This window comes from Pygocentrus nattereri, chromosome 21 (assembly GCF_015220715.1).
Source record: "Pygocentrus nattereri isolate fPygNat1 chromosome 21, fPygNat1.pri, whole genome shotgun sequence".
Lineage (NCBI taxonomy): Eukaryota > Metazoa > Chordata > Actinopteri > Characiformes > Serrasalmidae > Pygocentrus > Pygocentrus nattereri.
The window spans coordinates 8852900-8873230 of record NC_051231.1 but is presented as its reverse complement, the minus strand read 5'-3'; positions in this window follow the sequence as shown (position 1 = coordinate 8873230).

Below are 20331 nucleotides of genomic sequence, written 5' to 3'. Positions count from 1 at the left end.
TAATGAAAAGATCTTTTATTTCAAGCAATTTTAGAGAATATTTCACATGGAGCAACAGTTGATTTGATCAAATTATGTAAAAAAAAAATAAAAATAGACAAAAATGGAGATGCATGTGCTTTTGGACATTGACCACGTGTTCTAATACCACCAACCTCTCATGCAATCAGTTGTACTTGGCTAGTAATGTGATTCTAAATCAGATTTTGACTGGACACCTGTAGAATCATCATCAGAACCCTTTTTCACTATTTTCTTCTTCTTCTTTCTTAAACCAGATTCCTACTAACTATTCGGAACTCCTGGCATGGCATGGGATTTGCCTATTAGAGTCATTTTATACATGTATCTGCAACCAAAATGGTTTTATGTTACTGAAAACAGTGATTCCAAGCTGAAAATAAAGACATCTAAATGGTTTCAGAACATATGGTTCTATGAGGAAACTTTAATTGGTATGAAACCTTTTCATCAGTCTTCACCAACCCTGGGCTTGGAGATCTACATTTCTGGAGTGTTTAGTTCTAACCTGTACCAAACATGCTGCCCCCATTCACTAACTACTGATGAATCTGACTCAGCTAATTAAGGACTTCCAATGCAGTTATTTGGCTGGAGTACAACACCCAAGATCTTCTCTGTGACAGGTTTGGTAGCGCTTGAAAACACAAAGGCCAATCAGCAACTCGATACAAACAGCAGCAGAAAGATGGTGCTAAGGCTCTCTGCAGCCCTCGTCTTTGAAATGATGAAGTTACTATTCTACTACTCTTCTACTAACTACTGTTCAGAAGTGCAACGCCTTGGTGACAAACCATTTTGTGCTGTAAAGGATGTTGGATTTTGTGGTACATACTGCAGCCTACATACTAATCATTTGAACAATTTTATTTTAATATGTTTTAATTTAATGTCAGTCTTTATCAGTTTTCATTTTGGGCCAAGTGGGACCTGAATTTCAGTTTCACACAAGAATTTTCTTTTCCACATCGCTGATTTACACCATGACTGGATGGTTTCTTCACACCCATGCATGTGAATTACAAAATCCCTTTTAAGGAACCGTTCCACAGAAGACTTCTGGTACCTTTCTTTTTAGGAGTGTCATTCCAGGAAAAGTCCCAGGCCAGCCTGTCGACACTGCGCTGAAGTCCAAGCTAGCCCAGATGTTTCTGTTTGGAGAACGACTGGATAAGGGCTTAATGGTGTGGAGAGTGGAGATATCCTTAGAGCCTCAGCTGCTTGGGGCTTTGATAGGAGACAGACCCTGCTATGTGCTAAGAGGGTGCTAGGCGCTACCAAGCGCCTCAAACAGGATAAAGATCTCCTTCATACATTCCTTTGGTTTACACTGGTATGTGCGTTCAGTCAACAGCTCCCAGTGTTGCTGAAATTTCTCCCCACACCCAATATACATTCCACATACTTCACCAACCTCAACTCTGTGGCCTCACATCAACAAACACACAAGGAGTCTTAGTTTGCCTTCATCTCCTGCAGGAAAATACATATGATTAACACATTGCAGGTCTTAGCCAAGCTAGCCTTTTAGCTTAAACTTAGCAATCTTTCAGCCTGAGTATATTTTACATGCAGCAAACTTAGTTAATCAGACATGAATTATGTCTGAAATTAGATTTTTCTCAAAAGGGGCAAAGGTGAAGACAAAATTCAGGCTTTCATGTGTATCATACGGTGTTAATAACCACATAAGCAAGTCTTTTTGAAATCACTTAACAACGTGACATGGTTTTTAGGCAAGTTTCCAGTGATAGACTCTGGACACCAAGCATGTCTTTATTGAATAACTACATTTGAGGATGAAATTTTGAATCAACTTCTATAATCAAATAAAACATTTTCTTATAACTCAATTATTCGATTAACATGGCTCTCTGTGTGTGCAATGTTGATGAGCTGCTAGGGAACTATGATGGGGCAATATGGGAGGAGTGAGAACCCCCTGCTGTAAAAACTATTCACACCTCATCACTGTCCATTTGAAATATGCAAAATGCTTTGAAACGTAGTGATGGCTGAACACCGCTTTTCAATTATATTGCATAAAAGCTAACATATTCAGAATACTTTTAGAATACATTTAGAATATATATTAATGAAGCACATGGAAAAACATTTTTTATTTGATTCACACTGGTCCTTGCTGCTGGTTATCAGATTTCGTCATGTAATTCTACTGTTATATATTTCAATTGGCTTACTTAAATTACATTACAAAAAATGTATTTCTCTCATTACCTGTTTTAGTCCACTGCTGCTCCCACACCCCAAACAGGAGTACAGTTACAGTAACACTGAGATTAATAACTGTTCATCACATTGATTTATCAGTCTACTCAGGCTTTAGCAGAGCTCAGTAAGACTGAGATTAATAACTGATCATCACATTGATTTATCAGTCTACTCAGGCTTTAGCAGAGCTCAGTAAGACTGAGATTAATAACTGATCACATTGATTTATCAGTCTACTCAGGCTTGAGCAGAGCTCAGTAAGACTGAGATTAATAACTGATCACATTGATTTATCAGTCTACTCAGGCTTTAGCAGAGCTCAGTAACACTGAGATTAATAACCGATCATTACATTGATTTATCATTCTACTCAGGCTTTAGCAGAGCTCAGTAAGACTGAGATTAATAACTGATCATCACATTGATTTATCAGTCTACTCAGGCTTTAGCAGAGCTCAGTAACACTGAGAATAATAATTGATCATCACATTGATTTATCAGTCTACTCAGGCTTTAGCAGAGCTCAGTAAGACTGAGATTAATAACTGATCACATTGATTTATCAGTCTACTCAGGCTTGAGCAGAGCTCAGTAAGACTGAGATTAATAACTGATCACATTGATTTATCAGTCTACTCAGGCTTTAGCAGAGCTCAGTAAGACTGAGATTAATAACTGATCACATTGATTTATCAGTCTACTCAGGCTTTAGCAGAGCTCAGTAACACTGAGATTAATAACTGATCATCACATTGATTTATGAGTCTACTCAGGCTTTAGCAGAGCTCAGTAAGACTGAGATTAATAACTGATCACATTGATTTATCAGTCTACTCAGGTTTTAGCAGAGCTCAGTAAGACTGAGATTAATAACTGATCACATTGATTTATCAGTCTACTCAGGCTTTAGCAGAGCTCAGTAACACTGAGATTAATAACTGATCACATTGATTTATGAGTCTACTCAGGCTTTAGCAGAGCTCAGTAACACTGAGATTAATAACTGATCATCACATTGATTTATCAGTCTACTCAGGCTTTTGCAGAGCTCAGTAAGACTGAGATTAATAACTGATCACATTGATTTATCAGTCTACTCAGGCTTTAGCAGAGCTCAGTAACACTGAGATTAATAACTGATCATCACATTGATTTATCAGTCTACTCAGGCTTTAGCAGAGCTCAGTAAGACTGAGATTAATAACTGATCATCACATTGATTTATCAGTCTACTCAGGCTTTAGCAGAGCTCAGTAACACTGAGATTAATAACCGATCATCACATTGATTTATCAGTCTACTCAGGCTTTAGCAGAGCTCGGTAACACTGAGATTAATAACTGATCACATTGATTTATCAGTCTACTCAGGCTTTAGCAGAGCTCAGTAACCCTGAGATTAATAACCGATCATCACATTGATTTATCAGTCTACTCAGGCTTTAGCAGAGCTCAGTAAGACTGAGATTAATAACTGATCACATTGATTTATCAGTCTACTCAGGCTTTAGCAGAGCTCAGTAAGACTGAGATTAATAACTGATCACATTGATTTATCAGTCTACTCAGGCTTTAGCAGAGCTCAGTAACACTGAGATTAATAACTGATCATCACATTGATTTATCAGTCTACTCAGGCTTTAGCAGAGCTCAGTAACACTGAGATTAATAACTGATCATCACATTGATTTATCAGTCTACTCAGGCTTTAGCAGAGCTCAGTAAGACTGAGATTAATAACTGATCATCACATTGATTTATCAGTCTACTCAGGCTTTAGCAGAGCTCAGTAACACTGAGATTAATAACCGATCATCACATTGATTTATCAGTCTACTCAGGCTTTAGCAGAGCTCAGTAAGACTGAGATTAATAACTGATCACATTGATTTATCAGTCTACTCAGTCTTTAGCAGAGCTCAGTAAGACTGAGATTAATAACTGATCACATTGATTTATCAGTCTACTCAGGCTTTAGCAGAGCTCAGTAAGACTGAGATTAATAACTGATCATCACATTGATTTATCAGTCTACTCAGGCTTTAGCAGAGCTCAGTAACACTGAGATTAATAACCGATCACATTGATTTATCAGTCTACTCAGGCTTTAGCAGAGCTCAGTAAGACTGAGATTAATAACTGATCACATTGATTTATCAGTCTACTCAGGCTTTAGCAGAGCTCAGTAAGACTGAGATTAATAACTGATCATCACATTGATTTATCAGTCTACTCAGGCTTTAGCAGAGCTCAGTAAGACTGAGATTAATAACTGATCACATTGATTTATCAGTCTACTCAGGCTTTAGCAGAGCTCAATAACACTGAGATTAATAACTGATCATCACATTGATTTATCAGTCTACTCAGGCTTTAGCAGAGCTCAGTAACACTGAGATTAATAACTGATCATCACATTGATTTATCAGTCTACTCAGGCTTTAGCAGAGCTAAGTAAGACTGAGATTAATAACTGATCATCACATTGATTTATCAGTCTACTCAGGCTTTAGCAGAGCTCAGTAACACTGAGATTAATAACCGATCATCACATTGATTTATCAGTCTACTCAGGCTTTAGCAGAGCTCAGTAACACTGAGATTAATAACTGATCATCACATTGATTTATCAGTCTACTCAGGCTTCAGCAGAGCTCAGTAACACTGACATTAATAACTGATCATCACATTGATTTATCAGTCTACTCAGGCTTTAGCAGAGCTCAGTAACACTGAGATTAATAACCGATCATCACATTGATTTATCAGTCTACTCAGGCTTTTGCAGAGCTCAGTAACACTGAGATTAATAACTGATCATGTTGATTTATCAGTCTACTCAGGCTTTAGCAAAGCTCAGTAACACTGAGATTAATAATTGATCATCACATTGATTTATCAGTCTACTCAGGCTTTAGCAGAGCTCAGTAACACTGAGATTAATAACCGATCATCACATTGATTTATCAGTCTACTCAGGCTTTAGCAGAGCTCAGTAACACTGAGATTAATAACTGATCATCACATTGATTTATCAGTCTACTCAGGCTTTAGCAAAGCTCAGTAACACTGAGATTAATAATTGATCATCACATTGATTTATCAGTCTACTCAGGCTTTAGCAGAGCTCAGTAACACTGAGATTAATAACTGATCATCACATTGATTTATCAGTCTACTCAGGCTTTAGCAGAGCTCAGTAAGACTGAGATTAATAACTGATCATCACATTGATTTATCAGTCTACTCAGGCTTTAGCAGAGCTCAATAACACTGAGATTAATAACTGATCATCACATTGATTTATCAGTCTACTCAGGCTTTAGCAGAGCTCAGTAACACTGAGATTAATAACTGATCATCACATTGATTTATCAGTCTACTCAGGCTTTAGCAGAGCTCAGTAACACTGAGATTAATAACTGATCATCACATTGATTTATCAGTCTACTCAGGCTTTAGCAGAGCTCAGTAAGACTGAGATTAATAACTGATCATCACATTGATTTATCAGTCTACTCAGGCTTTAGCAGAGCTCAGTAAGACTGAGATTAATAACTGATCATCACATTGATTTATCAGTCTACTCAGGCTTTAGCAAAGCTCAGTAACACTGAGATTAATAATTGATCACATTGATTTATCAGTCTACTCAGGCTTTAGCAGAGCTCAGTAACACTGAGATTAATAACTGATCATCACATTGATTTATCAGTCTACTCAGGCTTTAGCAGAGCTCAGTAACACTGAGATTAATAACCGATCATCACATTGATTTATCAGTCTACTCAGGCTTTAGCAGAGCTCAGTAACACTGAGATTAATAACTGATCATCACATTGATTTATCAGTCTACTCAGGCTTCAGCAGAGCTCAGTAACACTGAGATTAATAACTGATCATCACATTGATTTATCAGTCTACTCAGGCTTTAGCAGAGCTCAGTAACACTGAGATTAATAACCGATCATCACATTGATTTATCAGTCTACTCAGGCTTTTGCAGAGCTCAGTAACACTGAGATTAATAACTGATCATGTTGATTTATCAGTCTACTCAGGCTTTAGCAAAGCTCAGTAACACTGAGATTAATAATTGATCATCACATTGATTTATCAGTCTACTCAGGCTTTAGCAGAGCTCAGTAACACTGAGATTAATAACCGATCATCACATTGATTTATCAGTCTACTCAGGCTTTAGCAGAGCTCAGTAACACTGAGATTAATAACTGATCATCACATTGATTTATCAGTCTACTCAGGCTTTAGCAGAGCTCAGTAAGACTGAGATTAATAACTGATCATCACATTGATTTATCAGTCTACTCAGACTTTTGCAGAGCTCAGTAACACTGAGATTAATAATTGATCATCACATTGATTTATCAGTCTACTCAGGCTTTAGCAGAGCTCAGTAAGACTGAGATTAATAACTGATCATCACATTGATTTATCAGTCTACTCAGGCTTTAGCAGAGCTCAGTAAGACTGAGATTAATAACTGATCATCACATTGATTTATCAGTCTACTCAGGCTTTAGCAAAGCTCAGTAACACTGAGATTAATAATTGATCACATTGATTTATCAGTCTACTCAGGCTTTAGCAGAGCTCAGTAACACTGAGATTAATAACTGATCATCACATTGATTTATCAGTCTACTCAGGCTTTAGCAGAGCTCAGTAACACTGAGATTAATAACTGATCATCACATTGATTTATCAGTCTACTCAGGCTTTAGCAGAGCTCAGTAACACTGAGATTAATAACTGATCACATTGATTTATCAGTCTACTCAGGCTTTAGCAGAGCTCAGTAACACTGAGATTAATAACCGATCATCACATTGATTTATCAGTCTACTCAGGCTTTAGCAGAGCTCAGTAAGACTGAGATTAATAACTGATCACATTGATTTATCAGTCTACTCAGGCTTTAGCAGAGCTCAGTAACACTGAGATTAATAACTGATCATCACATTGATTTATCAGTCTACTCAGGCTTTAGCAGAGCTCAGTAAGACTGAGATTAATAATTGATCATCACATTGATTTATCAGTCTACTCAGGCTTTAGCAGAGCTCAGTAACACTGAGATTAATAACTGATCATCACATTGATTTATCAGTCTACTCAGGCTTTAGCAGAGCTAAGTAAGACTGAGATTAATAACCGATCATCACATTGATTTATCAGTCTACTCAGGCTTTAGCAGAGCTCAGTAACACTGAGATTAATAACTGATCATCACATTGATTTATCAGTCTACTCAGGCTTCAGCAGAGCTCAGTAACACTGAGATTAATAACCGATCATCACATTGATTTATCAGTCTACTCAGGCTTTAGCAGAGCTCAGTAACACTGAGATTAATAACCGATCATCACATTGATTTATCAGTCTACTCAGGCTTTTGCAGAGCTCAGTAACACTGAGATTAATAACTGATCATGTTGATTTATCAGTCTACTCAGGCTTTAGCTTTTTTATTTAAAAAAGCTTGTAATGGAGGTCCCTTTGAAGCAATTTAAAAAGAGCACATTTGATTTTTATATGCTAATTATAAAATAGATTATAAATATTGATGTATATATTTAAACATTTTCCTGGGTAAATAATATAAATTCGTTCTCCAAAATGTGAAAAGTATCCATATTCTGAATACTTCCTTTACACATTTTTTTATTATTTTGAGTTTTATATAGTCCCCTTTTAAAAAGGTTCTATATAGAATCATCTACAGCACATCCATCAATCTGCAGAACCTTTCACCATGCAAATAACCCTTTACTCATGCCAAAGATTTTTTGAGGGTTCATTACTAGATTTCTCGAAGAACCATCTTTTTAAGTGTGTAATATTCATATAGTTTGGACTATTTTTCAGTCCCCAACAAGTTGTATTCACCAACACCAAGGTTGCTGAATTTTGAACTCAGTGCCTACTTTATTTTGTGCTTTCTCAGGTGGCTCTGCATGAAGATACTTGAGCAAATATATAAAGCAAATGTAAAGCATGAAAAATCATTTTGATTATGATTATGAACGCGTCTTTGGTCATAATTCCATCTGTGCTATTTTAGAGTTTTGACGTCTCTATTTTTCTAAAAATTAAGCAAAAAAGTAAACAGAACTCTACTATGAGTTGATGTGTCCAAACTTTTGACTTCTACTGTATAACACTAAATAATTCAACTCAGAGATTTCGCAAGTAGCAAGAAATGTTGCACCTCTTGATTTAATCAGCTGTGTGCTGCGACCTCCTCTTTTACTCCGCTCGCAGAAACTGTCTCTTCCAGTCGCTCCCAATTTGACGGCTGCCCTTTAAGCGACACAGAGCAGTGCTGTAATTTTCACAAGGTGCTGCCGGGCTGGAGAGGTGAAATGCAGCTGAACAGCTAAAAATACACCGCGATGCCACAGGACAGATTTCCTTCCTCTCCAGCGTAACAAAAGGAGTTGACGTTGTCAAAAGTTGATGCGAGATTCTTGCAGGATCAATGTGTAAAACTGTCAGACTCTGAGCGAAGTTGGTTTGCTAGTTCTGCCTCAGTGTTTAGCACAGCAGCTACACTTTCCGTGTCAGCTACGGCTATGTTTTCTTCTCCAAGATAAATAGATGTTTCTGGATGAATCACAGCATAATATCTGTGTATATGTCTATATGTGCATTTCATATTTTATCCATTAATATTTATTTATAAGCAGCAGCTGTTCTTATTATTCCAGCAAGTTAAGAACAAGCTGGCTCAATTAGCCGAGGCATGTCAAGGATACGGGATTCACTGGAAACAAAATCAAAATCAAAAAACGACGCCATTGATTACTGTGGTGCATCTACTGTTTACAGCAATAGAGCTTCGAAATGACCAAACCACCACTGTTACGCTCTCATTCTTGTGGTCCAGCGAAATATCGCTTGAGCGTTTGTAAGGTACGCTACAAATAAAAAAATGTGGTCACACTTTATTTGGATGGTCCCCTATAGATGCTCTACAGCTACTTAAATCATTAAAGAACCTTCTGGTGATGTTCAGTTGATTATCAACAACATTATGGTTAGGATTAGAGTTAGGAGTAGGTGTAGGTTTTGCCTTGAGGTTAAGGTTAGGGTTAGGTTTAGGGTTATGGATAGATTTCATAGACTCTTTCACACTGAACTTGAAGTTCAGATGGATTTAATGGGTATTTAGTTAAATGTTATTGAAAGACAGACTGAGCATTTACAGTGGAGCGTCTATGGAACATTCAACTTCAAGTTCAGTGGCATGTAATGCCTATTCAATTGAATGTTACTTAAAGATATACTGAACATTTACAGAGAATCGACAGTGGACCATCCAAAAGATGTAAACAATAAGCTTGTTGGCTACACTGAACCAAAAAAAAATGTTTGTAGCTGCTGACAGAGCTTTCAAAATCACTTGCATTCTGGAAAAAAATGAGGAATCGTTTGGGCTTTTGTTCTTTATTTCTAACAGTGTATAATTGAAGATGGCCACCAAATTTCCAAACAGTAGTTAAACGTCAATCTCAAAAAAGGATCCACAAACGTAATGGAATAACCACGTTTCTTTTCCTAAAGAACCACGTTTAAACAAGAGATTCATGAGTTTAAAGAACCTTTTAAAGATTTAAATAACCTTGAGATAATGTAGGATACCTGTATTTATACCGTTTTAAGGGTTGTTCCTAACACCTGTCTATTCTGAGGAGGTTTGTTAAACTTTAAAAAGGTTCTTGCTGCACTGAAAAATGATCTCCCCCAAACATTAAGTGTTCTTTAGCCAACCAGAACTGGTTCTTCTGGAGCATCTAGTAAAGAATCAGGCATGTCTGTTTTTATTTTCCAAGTACATTTTTAATTTGCATCTTTTATTTAGAAGTGTGGAACATGCGAATATGCTATCATACCTTTTCCAATCAGTAGTCTGGTTGCCAAACCTATGTCACTCAACCAGAGTTGAACTGCTTTAGCACTGAGTTCTTTCTTTTCTTTTTTCAAGCTGTCAAAGTCAAGCAAATAATTTTGAAGTTATGGAAGGTTTGAAGTTTTTGGAAGGGTTGAGTGTCCCAGTGCTTCAGTAAATCTGTCCTCCTTTATGACCTGCTCTGCTCATTAATTTCGGTTTCATAGATAATTCACTACATACAGAGCAGGGGCTTGATTTGAGAGCGGTCTGTTGAGAGCAGGCATGCTTTGGTGTCCATTCTGCATCATCATAATAAGTTATTAGGTTTGCTATTCTTGTTTCCTGTTCCATCTACAATGGAACAGAATGCAGTAATTGCTGTGTCAAATTATCTAAAACTCCATGACCTCTTTTTACACCACTGAAAAAGATTATTAAGGAAAGTAGCAGAAAACAGTGCATAATGTGTACCTCAGTAAACAGGTTTCAAAGAGTTCTGAATAAATTTAAAGTTTCAAATGAAAAAAAAAGTGCTTTGCGTATTATTTACATATCTTTGCATCTGAGAAGCAGCCAGGACTCCAACAATACCTCATTTTAGGTTTAAAAGAGTTTAAAAGAATATTTTATTTGCTCCACTATCTCATCCATCCATCCATTTACCAAGCCGCTTCTCCGTCATGGTCGCGGGGGGATGCTGGAGCCTATCCCAGCAGTCTTCGGGCGGAAGGCAGGATACACCCTGGACAGGTCGCCAGTCCATCGCAGGGCTCCACTATCTCATGTTTTTATTTATTTATTTATTTTCATTTTGCATTTCAGCTAAATGACCCTCTCATAATGTTAAAGGTTACCAAATAAATCTTGGTTTGTATGTATGGTTCTAGGGGTGGAAAGGAAACTTGAATTGCTATAGAACGAGGACATTAATGTTCTTCAGACAGTAAACATACACAAAGAGTTCTTTACAGAATCATCTGTTGAAAGAAAAGTGTCTTCTTTGAGACTTTGAGACAGTATAGCTGCATATGTCTATACCTAAGCTTGATGAAAGCATCTTTTCTCACTACACCAGATAGTGAAGGAGATGATAGAGTCTGAAACATAAAGTCAAGTATCACAGCATTGGAGAGGAGTGTCTGCAACTCATGGCTATTGAAATTAGACCTTTAGTTCGGACCATGAATACTCAAATTTGGTCCAAAGTAAGAAAAACACCTCTATGATAATCCCTGCTAGCCACCTATGGAATTTGCAATAGTATGTTAGCGCAAAGTTAATATTTGTTCACACAAAGAGTTTTTGGCTGTTCTAGATTATAAGGGCACCGAAAGCTTGTTAAAGGCATTCTATACATTTTATTTGAAGTTTGTAAGAGGCATTAACATGTATTTGACCTTGTATGTAGTAGTTTTACAGTGAATCAACTGAAACCTGGCTACCACTTGTATCCGCAGTTGGTGACATACCTAGACTGTCTATAAATTCTGGAGTGATAAGGCAGCACGACTCATCTTCAATCTCCCCAAGTTCAGCCACGTCACCCCACTGATGCGCTCCCTTCACTGGCTTCCTGTAGCTGTACGCATCAGATTTAAAACCCTAATGCTTGCCTACAAAGCCAAAAATGGACCAGCCCCTACCTACTTGATGGCAATGGTGAAATCTCGAACTGTACCACGAGCCCTTCGAGCTTCGAGTACAGCTCGGCTTGACCCGCCATCCTTCAAGGTGCACGGAAGACAAGCGTCGAGAATGTTCTCTGTACTGGAGCCCAGGTGGTGGAATGAACTCCCACTGGCTGTCCGAACAGCAGAGTCTCTTGCTGTCTTCAAACGTAGACTGAAGACTCATCTCTTTACACAGCACTTAAATGAGCACTGAATTATAAGCTGCACTTATTTTATTGTACTGCACTGTGTATTGTAGTTTATTGTATTGTATTGTATCTTATTGTTATTGTATTGCATTGAATGGCTCAGAGTTCTGTGTTCAACTCTGTTTCTTTTTCTCTTGGTGTCTGCAGTGACATTTTGTTTCTAGCAGTATCTGAGCTCAGGTTCTTTTTCTCTAAGCTACTGGTAACTAGCAAAGATACTTTCTCTAGATTGACAAAGCACTTCTTGTAAATCGCTCTGAATAAGAGCGTCTGCTAAATGCTGTAAATGTAAATGTAAATGCCTTCAGTTGACCTCCTGAAGCCCTAACCAATAGGAAAGCTTGCTTGGTTATACTTACCTAGATACCACTGAGAAAGAATTCCCGATTGGACCATTTTCCATGGACTGTTTCAAGGTTTTAACCCTTTGTTTCCAACCAAAAAATGATAAAATAAAGAGTAATATGGAACACAATGTTTGCATTCTCCATTTGGAGTGAAAATTCAGGTGGATATATTTTTTTAAAATCTTTTTTTTTGTTTTATTATTCCAAAACGAAATAATCTTAATGTGTTTATTATCATATCCTATTACCATATATGCAAAAAGGAGAGCTTAATTTGAAAGATAGTTTACAGTCACTGGTGTTATATGAACTTGTGCATGGTAGGGGGACCTTGTGCAGCTAGTTAAAATCAGTAATAAAAATGATATATGAAATGATTATTTTGACAAAATTTTAACTACCCAGCCTTTAAAGCACATAACTCCAGTGACACATAGAAGTCATGTGCTGCCTGATAAATAAAACAATTAATAAATTAATGCGATATAGTGAGCATGTGTAAAATCGCCTTCTCATGCCTGGAGATGTTTCCTCTATGAAGAGCCTTGACCCAAGGAGGTAGTTTAATAGAGTTAAAAATACTATCCTCAAGTTTTAAGTGCCCTGACACCTGTGACCAACATCTCTGTGACAAATTTTTTTTTTAATAAAATGTAATTTTTTTTATGTTGTATGACATTAATGATATTAAAATTACACATAGTAGCATACAAAATATTGTTTTATTTAAAAATGGTTTCTCACATGTTGAAAACTGGTTTTGCAATGAGCTGTTTTACATATGCAAAGTAATTATTACACAGGATACAAATCTGAGAAATCATAAGGGAAAAGTATTATTGAATCTTAGGTCAACTGTGTAAATGTACATACTGACTTTTGGAGCTGTGTCTCATATTTTAAGCATCTTTTTAAGCCCTGCAGCCTTTGTGACATTGTTCCCCATGCCAAATGGAGAGGAACTCATATTGCATGCCTAAATACAAATAGCATGATGATTCTGTTAAATAAAAACAAACTAAAAATGACAGTTTTATATATATTTTTTTTTTCTGGCAACCAGTAGGTCTTCTCTAAATCCCAGAAGGCTCTAAGGGCTCCTCACTGCTGAACTTCTGAGGGACACATCAATCCATGCTACATTACCGCTCTATATTTTCTAAGATAAAAGTGTTTTTATAAGCATTTCATTTCGTTATTATACTTTACTGTGCATGAATTATAGATGAACAACACCAGTAAAACAGAGGTGCTTTGGAGCAAAGCCACAGATGAAGCATTTTTGGTTCCCTAACGAATCCTTCGTTGGACGGTTCTTCAAGGAACCAGTTTTGTAAATGAGATATGTGAGTGAGAGAAACCTTTTGGAAGATTAAAGAGCCTCTACATAATGTAAAGGTTCTGCATCAGTTACAGCTAAGAACCATATAGAATGAAACGCATTGAAGCTTGCTGTTCAAATAACAACATGTATACATTTCCAGGGGGGACCACCCACTAACGTGCTTCAAGCGGCAGCTGGATGGAGAGACGAAGGGAAAAAAATAAACATAAATAAACATAAATGCTCACTTTCTCCCCTTTTGAATGCGGCTGTGTGTCGCTTGCGGATTTAGCGGCGTGGTTTGCTGGATGTGTCAAATATGAATGCAGCCGTGGCACAGGAGTGTTTGAGCAAGCTTCTCTCTCGCTTTGGGGCAATTAAGGGCTGGAGAGAGGCTTGTGAGGCCTCGGATAAGTGCACAAGTTTGTGTGTGTGTGTGTGTGTGTGTGTGTGGGTGGGTGGGAGTATTGGCATGTATTCCTCTTGCTTTTTTTCCCCAGCCCTATTTTGATTTATTCATTCTGGTTATTTTAAGCCAGCCGTGAGCCAAGAGGTCCTTCAGAGCAGCACATGTTGATCTAATCAGTCTTTGATTCGAGCGCTCTCTCTCTTTCTCCCTCTCTCTCACTCTCTCACTCATCCACATGTTATTGACAGTCATGCTCCTCTCTCTACGCATCATCGCTGTTCAGCCTCCAAACCAAAAACTTTCCGAGCTGGTTGCCTACTGTACAGTGTAACTCAGAGGTCAGCACAGAATTTCCACACCGGCTGCAGCCTCAACCTCATCAGTGCCTTTTATCATTAATTGATACTGTCTTCAATCGCTTTTAATGAGTGATGGCGCCAATCCAATACCAGGGAATAGGTATCGTACTGTATCAGCAGAAAATTCTGGACTGGATATTGGTGAGAGACAAATCCAGTCCTGTAACAAATCTGCCCTGAAACTCACTCACACTGTGTGACGGGGTACTGTTAGCTGGGTATTGGGTAGCCGTCCTGTGGGGTGGAGTGTCGCTTCAGCATCATAGCCAGGGCTTCTTTTGTGCCTGAACCAGAAAAAAAAAACATATTCAGATCATCTCCCAGATTGGATACAACACCACTTTCAATGGATCTGGCATCTCGCCCAACATTTAGAGTCTTATGCAGAGATTTAAACGCTCATCGTGAAACTGCACATTTTCTTGAGTTAAATAAACACACTTCAGTGCAGAAGCCCATCTTTTCTGAGTTTAACATCAGAAATAAATAGATCATCAAAATGTAAAATGGCATATAGCTTTTGCATAAGCATTAAAATGTGCAGAGTTGTGTTCTCTGTGGAGCATGTGTACATTAAATAAACAAAATGTCAGTTGACCAGGGGTGCACAATCTTTTGCATTTGACACACACACACACATATATATATATATCCCAGTGGTAATTGGGCAGAAGGCAGGAAACAACCTGGACAGGTCGTCCATCACAGGGCAGCCACACAGACATACACAATCACACACATTCACACCTAGGGGCAATTTAGCATGTCCAATTAGCCTGACTGCATGTCTTTGGTATGTGGGAAGAAACTGGGGCAAACAGAGGAAACCGACACAAACATTGGGAGAGCATATAAACTCCACACATAAGGACCCTGGTCTGTCTGTCTGTCTGTCTGTCTGTTTATCTATCTATCTTTCTATCTGTTTATCTATCTATCTATCTATCTATCTATCTATCTATCTATCTATCTATCTATCTATCTATCTATCTATATTTGTCAAGAAATTTCAGGTCATTTCTTTTAGTCCATTCATCACAAAATTTACATGCTGTAAAGGTTTTCTTCCGACAACAGCGATATATACAGTGTATATATATATATATATATATATACATACATATATATATATATATATATATATATATATATATATATATATATATATATATATATATATGTATATATATATATATATATGATATATATGTATATATCGCATGAGAGAAAAATAATATTAAACACAGCATAGACTTTGCACAACATGGCTTTTCACTTGCATGTGCATCACTATAGTGAACATTCATGCCTTAGAAGATGTAAGTGCGTTAGCTTGTGAGTGGCAGTAGCACCAGGACTGCTGTTTTGGATTTGTTGACAGATTTGTGGGTGGACTGAACTTTAGAATTCACTTCCGTGGTCAACAGTTTCAACAAGTCACATCAACCATAACACTGAGCTGTCTGCTGTGTGGACGTCAGACCAGAACAAAAACTGAAACAAAGATACACAAAACTCAGAACCCATAACAGAAAAGGTCTAAATGCAAATGCTCATTATAACGACTATTAAACCAACATTTGGATTTGTCAATACCAAAGATAAACTTTGTGAGTTTCTTGTTTATTTGTGTATTTATATTTATTATGTTAATTCAGTGGTTATTTAATACACATCCATTTTCTGCTAGTTTACTGCTCGTTCAGGATCTCATTATTTACAAATTAAACCCTGATTATAACCCATTTTATGCCCATCTTAGGTGAAGTAATTCAGTAAATAACAAATTAAATCTAAGGAGCATTTTGAGAAAGGTATTGGTTTGGTACCCATATCAGCTGTCAAGGTTTCAATATAAGTATCAGTATCATAAAAAAGGCATCATCTCAACCACTTCATCTCTAGTTTTAATCTGTTTTATTGAACATCAGCTTTTAAAAGTTTGAATGGTCTACCTTGTGTATTGTCCAGCCATTTGCAGGCATAACATTGCATTTCTATGAGCCTACCATGCTAACACGATTTTAACAAATAAAAATGAAAGAAAAGTCATTTGTGACATGATATTTTGGAAATTTCACCAATTTTGTTTGCACAATGATAATAAGCACAATATAGATGCTGCTGCCATCATTTGCTCCTCATCAAACAGCCAAATGACAATACTTTCCCTCATGGAAGAGCAAAAGGAAAGCAGAGCTTCAGGAAACTTTACATTCTCGGCAGATGCTCTTATCCAGAGCAACTTACAATTTGATCGTTTTTTGCACAGGTAGGCTAAGATGGTGTTAGGAATCTTGCCCAAGGACTCTTCTTGGTATAATGTAGGTTGCTTGCCCTGGTGGGCATTGAACCCTAGTCTACAGTGTAGAAGGCAGAGGGGTTAACCACTACACTAACCAACCACACTTTGCGAGCTGAGATCTTTGCAACTCAGTTTACGCTGCTTTTGGAGATGCAGCACCACACATGAGGAAGCAGAGGACAAACTAATCCTTTTGACATTTGTCGAAAAGTTCTAGTGTCAGGGATACAGACGATTTATCAGCTTTGTAGACATCAGAGACAACAACGATTGGTGGAGTGAGTTTAAGTGGCCTGCAAAAGTTTGGAAAGATCAGGCAAAAGAGGAATAAAATGTATTTTGACCATCTAAAAAATCGTGCTGGGTGTGTAAAGGCCTTGATATCACATCTTAATTCTGCCACAACTGTTTGCCAGACGTTTCCTGACACAGCATTACTAAGGTCCTGCATGGATGGTTTATGAGCCTCTTTAACTCTTTTTAATCTGATATCAAGGAAAAATTCTGGTGCAAAATAAATCCCGTGGTTGTTGTCATTATGTATCACCTATTAGTTAAGGCTGCTAACTAAGCAGCTAACTAACTAAGCTAAAGCCTTAAAGGTGCATGTGTTTGGATACATTGTTTAAAAATAAGAGTTTGTAAATAAGAATAAAATCTGCTCATTGTAAATTAATTTGTTATTTAATAAAAGTGAATAAATTACTACAGCCAGGACAAATGCAAAAATGGATGCATGCACATAGGCCTTATTTGGGTAATGCTGTGGAGCGATGATGAGGCGGACGCACATGCTGAGAGAAGCGAGATTTATTAGGGGCAAATCCAGAATCAGGGCCTAAACAGTCCAGGGTCAAAGAGCCAACACGTAGAGAACAATGTACAAAAACAGAAACTAGGAAAAATAACGGAGGCCAGAAGATACGACAACAAACAACACAATATAACACAAAGACCAAACAAAGACCAGCAGCCTCACAGGGGAAAACACAGTGCTTAAATACAACAGGGTTAACAAGACACAGGTGGTTACAATCAGGGGCAGGGTCTGGAAACAAGGGGGCAGGACCGGGAAGAAACAAAACAAGGAATCACATGGACAAGACCAAAACAAAACAAAAGCACATGTAGGACTGGGAGGGGTCAATCGTAACAATTTGTAGAATGAAAAGCATAATGCTCACCCACTAGTTCCAGGACTTGCTCAAAGACTATGTATAATCTAATGCATTTGCCACTAGGCCACCCATTGATTTAGCCCAGACCCATTGCAACTTAGGTTGAAAAATTATTCACTTAATTTGTACGTCTGTCCCAATAAGGCCTTCGAAAAGCTCATTTCCAAAACAGCCTTCATCAGGCTGAGCGCAGGCGAAGGTGCTTTATGTGTGCTCCTTAGTGGATATTGAGTGAAACTTGTACCGTGGGCTCCCTCAGGGCCTTTACTGCATAGGAGTGTCATCAATAGCAAAAGCTGAGAGTTGTTCCTCACATATCGAGAGAGATTACCTGGCTCCTGCCCTTTCTCTCCAGAGTATTTCTTTTTCCGTGATGCTTGTCTCACAGTCAATTATACCAGCTGCTGGAACAAGCAATCAATTGTCTATCTTTTGCAAAGAAAACCCCCCTGATCCAAATCTAATGTTTTTCAGGCCTTGTTTTGAACGAACTTTGATTTTCGCTGACTTTAAGCAAGCAGCGTGTCGGTTCAAGCAAGCGGTAAGCAGGGAGGACACGGACCTGCTATCTTCATGGGTGTTTTGAGTTGATCTATGTATTAGTTTAGTTTAAATGCTGCCTAAACCTAATGATAATGCCTAACACTAACATCTTAACCTTAATCTTAACCTGAACCTCACACAAAAAGAGGATTTATAGCCTCATTTTTATAGCTTTGAGTAAACATACTTGTTCTAAAAGTATCCTTCACATTTGCCCTTTCATGTTTTTTGGTGCCCAACAAATTGTTAACCATTGTTGAGTAAGCATGTAGCCAATCCATGGCCCCTCTGTTTGTTCGGCTTTCCGCATGTAGACATAGCACCCTGCGTCACTGATTTAGATCAGCAAGACCAGCACATCTTATCAAAACACAGCCTCATACCTTTACAGCAGCTTCCCTAGTGGAGATCCAGAGGAGGCCAGTAGTTACAAGCCACTAACTTCACAGCATCAATAAGAACCTGTGTCTACTGGTTCTATGTGCCTCATATCCAAATAATGTCCACATTAGATTTGTTCCCATTTGTTCCACACCCTATGTAGCTGTGTACCTAAGAGTTACATCTTCCCATGCCACGTGCAAACCCAAGAAATTGTTTTTCACAAGCTAACTGCTATCTGATTAGCCCAAGACGCATGAAGTGATAAAGTGTACTTACAGTCAGTGGCATCTGGACTCAGTATGACACTGTGAAGGAGGCAAATACTGCTTCCTTGTGTGAAAGAAACAAACCCACCTCATCTTTGTGGTTCTTTGACTGATCCACTTTTAGGTTTATCTTTTAGGTTTATATTTAGTTCACCCATTAAAATCTCAGGCTAATTACATACTAAGGCCTATTATTCAGTAACTACAGGGACTTCAATGCAGATTAGCTGAGCTATTCTAAGGTCATAGAAGTGTGTAATAAAACTTTGGGCCTAGCCATAGATTGCACTGTATTAGTACTGTGTACTCTAGTATGTGTGTTAGACAAAATTTTAGGCTAAATTAGATTTTAAATGCTGTTTGTCTAAGCATTCATTTGCCCAGATATACACCAATATTACAATATGTTATAACACAATTAAGGGAGATCTTATCATTTTATTTATGTCATTGTATTCTTTGCACAATTTCTATTTGTTATTCTGTTTCTTGTGTTTAACATGCTAGGACAAAACGTTAAAAAAAATCAACTAAACATGGAATTTTTTCAGGGCCTCATTTATAATTGAGGAAACTGTAAAGATTTTGGTCCATTCTTATTGTTCCATTCATCATGAAGATTACTTATTTGTCACGATTGGCTCCTCCCTCTCCATGTGCTTGTTTTCGTTTTGTAACTCCGCCCTTGATTGCGTTCACCTGTCCCTCATTGTCCCGTGTATTTAAGCCCTGTGTTTGCCCCTTGTGTTTGCTGGTCTTTGTATTGGTCTTTGTTGGTTGTATCGGTCTGTTTGTTGTTTGACTCTTGTTTGGGGCTCTGTTCCTTTTGTCATGTCTGTCCCCCAATCTCTACGTGTTGGCTATATGAACCTGGACTGTCTCGACTATGACCCTGGATTTGCCCTTAATAAAAGTCGCTTACCTCCGCACATGCGTCCACCTCCTCGCTCCCCGTTACATTATTATTATTATTATTATTATTATTATTATTATTTTAAAACCTGCACCGTTACAGCTATAAGAGCCTCAAGGGAAGTGTTTCAGCCCAGACAACATTTTGAAAGAGACAAAATTCTTTCAAAATATTTGATCGTGTTCAATACATCTGTGGCTTTATGTAATGAATACAAATCTACTTTCTATAAAAAATATTGCCAGACGTCTGCACTT